This window comes from Eriocheir sinensis, chromosome 60, assembly GCF_024679095.1.
Source record: "Eriocheir sinensis breed Jianghai 21 chromosome 60, ASM2467909v1, whole genome shotgun sequence".
NCBI classification, from domain to species: domain Eukaryota; kingdom Metazoa; phylum Arthropoda; class Malacostraca; order Decapoda; family Varunidae; genus Eriocheir; species Eriocheir sinensis.
In genome coordinates this window covers 9,467,469-9,474,968 of record NC_066568.1, presented here as the reverse complement: position 1 = coordinate 9,474,968, position 7,500 = coordinate 9,467,469, and the positions used below count along the sequence as shown (strand labels likewise).

At 40.9% G+C, this 7,500-nt stretch overlaps 1 protein-coding gene and 1 long non-coding RNA gene across 5 annotated transcripts in view; one reads left to right on the top strand and one right to left on the bottom strand.

Moving 5' to 3' along the window:
- Nucleotides 1–7,500, bottom strand: part of LOC126985891 (uncharacterized) — a 105,390-nt gene that overhangs the window by 13,317 nt on the left and 84,573 nt on the right. The gene's annotated exons all lie outside the window — the stretch shown is intronic.
- The window catches only part of LOC126985889 (uncharacterized), a 19,377-nt gene that overhangs the window by 1,340 nt on the left and 10,537 nt on the right, over nucleotides 1–7,500 (top strand). For 2 of the 4 annotated variants that reach the window (XM_050841408.1, XM_050841405.1), the window contains exon 2: nucleotides 6,724–6,803. The exons of 1 other annotated variant lie outside the window; for it this stretch is intronic. The gene's annotated coding sequence lies outside the window, so the exon portion shown is untranslated. The remainder of the gene's footprint in view (nucleotides 1–6,723; nucleotides 6,804–7,500) is intronic. One more of the 4 variants, XM_050841406.1, reaches the window with a different exon arrangement.

Genomic DNA, 7,500 nt, shown 5'->3' with positions numbered 1-7,500 from the left:
GAAGGAAAGGGAAGCGATGGAAAGGGAAAGAAAGGCAAGGGAAGGGAAGGGAAGGAAAGGAATGGGGAGGGAAGGGAAGGGGAGGGAAGGAAAGGAAAGGGAATGAACGGGAATGGAAGCGATGGAAAGGGAAAGGAAGGAAAGGGAAGGGGAGGGAAGGAAAGGGAAAGGAAGGGAACGGAAGCGATGGAAAGGGAAAGGAAGGGAAGGGAAGGGAAGGGAAGGGAAGCAAAGGAAAGGGAAGGAACGGGAATGGAAGCGATGGAAAGGGAAAGAAAAGAAAGGGAAGGGGAGGGAAAGAAAGGAAAGGGAAGGAACGGGAATGGAAGCGATGGAAAGGGAAAGGAAGGAAAGGGAAGGGGAGGGAAGGGAAGGGAAGGGAAGAAAAGGGAAGGAACGGGAACGGAAGCGATGGAAAGGGAAAGGAAGGGAAGGGAAGGGAAGGGAAGGAACGGGAATGGAAGCGATGGAAAGGGAAAGGAAGGAAAGGGAAGGGGAGGGGAGGGAAGGAAAGGGAAGGGAAGGAAAGGGAAGGAAAGGAAAGGAAAGGGAAGGAACGGGAACGGAAGCGATGGAAAGGGAAAGGAAGGAAAGGGAAGGAAAGGAAAGGAAAGGGAAGGAACGGGAATGGAAGCGATGGAAATGGAAAGGAAGGAACGGGAAGGGGAGGGAAGGAAAGGGAAAAGATGGGAAGGGAAGCGATGGAATGGGAAAGAAAGGTAAGGGAAGGGAAGGGAAGGGAAGGAAAGGGAAAGGAAGGGAACGGAAGCGATGAAAAGGGAAAGGAAGGAAAGGAAAGGGAAGGGAAGGGAAGGAAAGGGAAGGAACGGGAATGGAAGCAATGGAAAGGGAAAGGAAGGAAAGGAAAGGAAAGGGAAGGGGAGGGAAGGAAAGGGAAAGGAAGGGAACGGAAGCGATGGAAAGGGGAAGAAAGGGAAGGGAAGGAATACGATCTCTTCCTCTCTCCCAAACATGATTTAAATATTTTCTTCTATTCGATTTTCTTCCTTTCCTTCTTTTCCTCTCATATTTCTTCCATCCATCCTCCTCCTCCTCTGTCTCCTCCTCCTTCACATCATTCTTTATCTCGAAATATACACGACTGACTGCCGAGGATCGAACCTGGTCCATCTGGGCAGAAGTCTGGACAGCAAACCGACTATGCCACCGATGATGAGCAAAAAGGTCGTCACTCAAGGATGGCTCAATGGTTTGCTGCCCTGACTTGTATCGAGAAGGCCTGGGTTCGATCCCCGTCACTCAGTCGTGTATGTTTCGAGATAAAGAAAGATGTGAAGGAGGAAAAGACAGAAGAAGAGGATGGCATGAAAGGAAAACGAGAGAAGGGAAGGAAGAAAAACGAAGAGAAGAAAATAAATCAATGATGATGGGGGTAGAGGAGGAGAAGGGAATAAATGGAGAAATGGGGAGGGGAAGGAGAGGGAGGTAGGGAAGGGAAGGATGGGGAGGAGGGAAGAAGGAGAGAAGAAAACACTGAAAAAAATGTTGCTAGAAAGGGTTGGGGATAGATAAACAGAGAGAGAGAGAGAGAGAGAATAAATGGAGGAATGGGGAGGGGAAGGAGAGGAGGTAGGGAAGGAAGGATGGGGAGGAGGAAGAAGGAGAGAAAACACTGAAAAAAATGTTGCTAGAAAGGTTGGGGATATATATATATATATATATATATATATATATATATATATATATATATATATATATATATATATATATATATATATATATATATATATATATATATATATATATATATATATATATATATATATATATATATATATATATATATATATATATATATATATATATATATATATATATATATATATATATATATATATATATATATATATATATATATATATATATATATATATATATATATATATATATATATATATATATATATATATATATATATATATATATATATATATATATATATATATATATATATAGATATATATATATACAAGGTAGATAAACATATATAAATAGCTGTATTGTTTAAAAAGAGAAATAGATAGCCTATATTGATCCAGAGACGGATAGATAAATATGTAGTGATAGATAGATACAATTATTTAGACAATAAATAACTACACTATTATAATGCTGCTTTCCTTGTTTTACTCTTTTTCTTTGTCTCTTTTCTCCTTTTTCACTATTACAACAACTACTACTACTACTACTACTACTACTACTGCTGCTGCTGCTACTACTACTACTAGTACTACTTTTACAATAACAACAGCTACTACTACTACTGCATTTACTACAACTACTACTACTGCTACTAATACAACTACCACTACTACTACTACTACTGTTAGGGGAGGGTGGGGACAAATATAACACACGGACAAAACCAGCTCGGACTTGACAAGGTGACAAATGTATTCGTCTCCGCGAGGAAAATTCTGACGCATGCGCAAATTTTTTTTCTCTTTTCCACCGATTTTGCACAGAGTTATTAAAAGTAAGTATCAAGGTATTTGGTACGTTCCAAGCCTTTAAACCGGCAGGATCGATCAATCTGCCCCAGCTATTAGTTCCTTGGTCTCCTCCACTCAGGGTCGTCTCGTACACAAACTACCCTGTGAGCAGGATCGACGTCTGGGAGGCGCGCTAAGTGCCCACATAACCGGAGTTGGCGTATACGGACTACGCTGATTCGAAACCAAGTCATTCCAGCGATACCCCATGACCCTGCTAAGTAGTGTGTTGGGAAATGCAGTTCTTATATAATATAGCAAGGGAGAGGAGGTGGTCGATGGTCAGGGCGCGGATGTGGTGACTCCTGCGACGGTGATTCGGGTCCAATCACAATCAGCTGGCAATTTTTCATAATCTCCGAGTGGCCTAGAAGTAGGTACCCACATGCTATACAAGTATCCATCCAGCACTCAGCACTAACCTAAGCGATTTCAGTAACAGGATGTGGCGAAAGGGGATGGGCAGCATGGGCCAAGGCAAATTCGTATTCAACAAGACAGTCGTCACGGTGAAACTCTAAATACAGTTCGCCCGCGACACCAACGGGCTGGGTCGACCACCACAGTCCATCAGGAAAGTTTCCAGAATTCATGGGCAGCAAAGGAAAGAAAAATGATTCACATATTTTTTATTTATTTTAAAGTCTGTTTAGTGGAGGTGTTGTCTGTTCTCCGTCGGCTACACGGCACGCACTCCCCTTGTCCCGTGTAGCGCCCTCGTCAGTAAGGTCAGAGGCCAGAGTGCAAACGGTAAGGTTGAGGGTACGTGCCGGATATAATCTGAGGACAGTTACAACATCACTACAATTATTACCACCTGCAGCCCCGGACTGAAGGCTGGCTGGGTGTGCGCCGAAGAGTAATGTGTTTGTGATGTACGGTTCAATGGTGCGTTGCCATTGCTAATTATAGTAACCTGCCTGCAGCGCCACGAGGGCAAAACATAAACAAATTTATGGCAACTGCAAAAACGAAATTCTGAAAATACAAGACTGTGAGTAAATCTCCCAGACTACCAAATAATACTTGCCAGCAAAGTTAGGCTTTGTGTTCTCTGCACAGCCACACAAACTCATGCTCGAAGGAAAGTGCGAGACACCAGAACAATGAAACACGTGACTTCCATCCACGCCTTTCCCTGCTGCTGCCACCACCACCACCACTACTACTACTACTACTACTTATAATAATAATAATAATAATAATAATAATAATAATAATAATATAAAAATAAATAATAATGATAACAATAATAACAAAAATAATAATAACAACAATAATAATAACAATAATAATAATAACAACAATAATAATAACAATAATAATTAATGATAGTAAAAATATCAACAATAGGAATATTAATAATGAAAAAATAATACTAATAATAACACTACTACTACTACTACTACTACTACTACTAATAATAATAATAATAATGTGCTTTTTGGATCACGGCAAGGCGACGTCCAGCGCCGTCATTTCGTCTCTTTCGTAAAGGAGACAAATATCTGGCGGAGCGTCGTCAGCCCCGCCGCAGCCACCACCCATGCCTGGCACGCCTCAGCCTTCTGCGCCTCACAGCTGCCGCCAGGGCCACAGAATAGGAGAGAGTGGCCACCATCATCACACGCGCCATGCTGTTATCAGAGGAGCGGCTCGGAATTGAAACTGATGTGATACAATGACGTTATTTTTGTGCTCTGGGTACTTCTTTGAGATTCTGACAATACTCAAGAGCATGGAAGCATTACTGGATCAGGATCAGTTTGAAAGTCGCGCTGCTCACTGGGTAACAACACGGCGCCTGTGGTGAGGGTGGCCAGAGACAGAGGATCGTATTATAAGACAATTCATCGCCCAAGAACACCTACATGACAAGACTTTCGTAGGAGTTTTGGGCATTTCCAGGAGCACTTTTATGCCCTGGTGGTAGTTTGACCCTTCTTCTGTGCAATGAACCTGAAGAAACACTCATTAGGACCCGACTGACCCCCTCTTTGACCTTTCGAAATAGCTGATGTGAGAAGTGATACTGTCTTATAATACACCTATTTGAGAAGGCTTTCGTGGGAGTTTTGGGCAATACCAGGAGTAGTTTTACACCGGTCTTCTCCTTCTTTGCTAACTCTTCCCGTTTATTCACCTTACTCAGAGTCAAGGTCAATTTCACATATAACCATCTACTATAAATGTGTGTGTGTGTGTGTGTGTGTGTGTGTGTGTGTGTGTGTGTGTGTGTGAAGGTCCAGAGCACACTTGTCCAACGGAGTAAGAAGGAAATAGTTGCCCCAAAGTGACGTTGATGCCTATAAAAGAGAAGACAAATTTCAACGACGGCGCAAATGACGCTAAAAATAAAGAATAACCACAAAATGGATCACACGTGGGAAGAGTCACTCTCTCTCTCTCTCACACACACACACGCACACACGCACACACACACTTATCTTATGTACACCCACACCCATAATTTTCTTGTCCTTACTTTCCTTTTTCCTTTTAGCTTTCTTATTAGCTTGCGTTTTTTTTTATGTTTATTTCTTTAAGGCCGAGCAGACACACCAAGGAATAAACAACGGGAAAAGTACCAGCATCGCGCCACTCTGTATATATGGGAAGAAAAAGAAAAAGAAAAAAAGAAAAAAGGAAAATAATGATGTTAAAGATAAGATATAAGAAATAGACATCAAAAGTAGCGAAATTATGTTGTTTTGTAAAATTCGTTGTGTAATCAAAAGCATAATATCTATCTGTCAATCTATCTATCTATCTATCTATCCATCTATCCATCTATCTATCCATCTATCTGTCTATCTGTCTATCACTAAATGTGGAAAATAGGGAAGAAAGAGACATCAGGAAAAGTTCAAACTCAACAAAATTATGAATAAAAAACAGGAAAATATCAGGGGAACGGAATTGACACACACACACACACACACACACACACACACACACACACACACACACAAAAAAAAAAAAAAAAAAGAGCAGAAAAAACAACAACAAATAACGAGACGAAAAATCAAGCCTAATAAAAAACGAAAATCGCACAAAATCAAAACACGCACGAAAAAAAGCAGAAAAAAACAAGTAACAAGTAGAGACGAAAAATCCAGGAAAAAAAAAGTAATGAAAGAAATGACCTAAAATTCCTGAATGTAGAATACGGAAAAAAAAAAACCATCAGACAAAATGAAACAAAAACACAAGCCCGACTTATAAAAAACACGATTAAACCGGTAAGCAAAAAATAAAATAAAACAGAATAAGTCAAAATAAAGCAAAGGAAATAGATAAGAGAACAAAACCAACACAACAGACAAAGAAAAAAAAAGACGTAAGTTTCTGAAGAGATGAAGGAAAAAAAAAGGAGAGAAAAAAAAAAAAATCCTCCACTACAAAAAATGAAGAAATAAACAAAAACTAATTGAAATGATGAGATAATTTTCCCCGACAATGAGGTGAGAGAGAGAGAGAGAGAGAGAGAGAGTGTGTGTGTGTGTGTGTGTGTGTGTGTGTGTGTGTGTGTGTGTGTGTGTGGGCGGCACATTTTTCATGGTTGTAATAATTCATTAAAATCGTCAACGTTCTGCTCTCTCCTCTTTTAATTCTGTGAGCGCGGAACATGTTTATTTTGCCTTTCATATTTCTAGATCTAATCGTACTCACTTTGCGTTCAGAGTGCACACCTTTCATTGTTATTAATTATTTTTATTACTTAAGATTGTGTTTAACTCGAGAGAAAGACTGACTGACTGAATACAACAAGTGTTACAATTTCACTTACATCTTATTTATTATTCTTTAATGTTATGAGGAAGAGCTAGACTGATTTGTAAAGAAACCTATCATAACTTAAACAACTACTACTGCTACTACAACTACTACAACAACAACTATTACTACTACTGCTACTACTACTTATACTTTTTTTTTCTTTCTTCTTCTCCTCCTCTTTCTCTTCCCCTTCCTTCTTCTTCTTCTCCTCCTCCTCCTCCTCCTCCTCCTCCTACTACTACTACTACTACTACTACAGCAACCATCACTACCACCAAACACTACCATTACCCCCAACACCTCTCCTACCACTACTACTACAACCGCTACACCTACAACATCTACTTCTACCACAACAATTACTACAACACTAATTACCACTCTCCCTAAACTACCACTAACTGATCAACTTCCCTTCCCCTAATTTCAGGTCCCCAGGTAACGGGCAGGTGCTAATTAGGGAAGACACCTGAAGCGCCTCTCGTTAATTAGCAGCAAGAAAAAAAACAGGTGATATAAACAGGTGGAATTACGTATTGTTTAGTGTGGATAGGTAAGTGTGGGAGAGGGGGGGGGGTGGAGTTGGGGGGTGGGAAGGAGGGAGGGTAGGGGAGGGGGTTGATGGGGGTGAGAGAGGGAGGGAGGGAGGGTGAAGAAGGGAAAGAGAAGGGAGACACGGATGGAGGGGGGAGATAGGAGGAGGGAGGGAGGGAGAGAGAGAGAGGAAGAGGGAAGAAGGGAGAGAAAAGGAAGAAAGGAGGAAGGAGGAAAAGTTGAGATGGGAAGAGAAGAGGAAAGGGCGGTTTAGTTTGTGTGTGTGTGTGTGTGTGTGTGTGTGTGTGTGTGTGTGTGTGTGTTAGCACACACACACACACACACACACACACACACTCACTATATTATGTAAGGAGACCATTTGTGTTATGTCGACTTGGTGGGAATTGAGTTTGTGTGTGTGTGTGTGTGTGTGTGTGTGTGTGTGTGTGTGTGTGTGTGTGTGTGTGTGTGTGTGTGTGTGTGTGTACTTGTGTTTGAATTTACCACTGTGTAGGTGTATATGTATGTATGTATGTATTTATGTATAGATGTATGAACGCACGTTTGTTTCATTGAAAAAAAAAAAAAAGTGTATTTGTGGCCCTGTTAGTGTGTGTGTGTGTGTGTGTGTGTGTGTGTGTGTGTGTGTGTGTGTGTGTGTGTGTGTGTG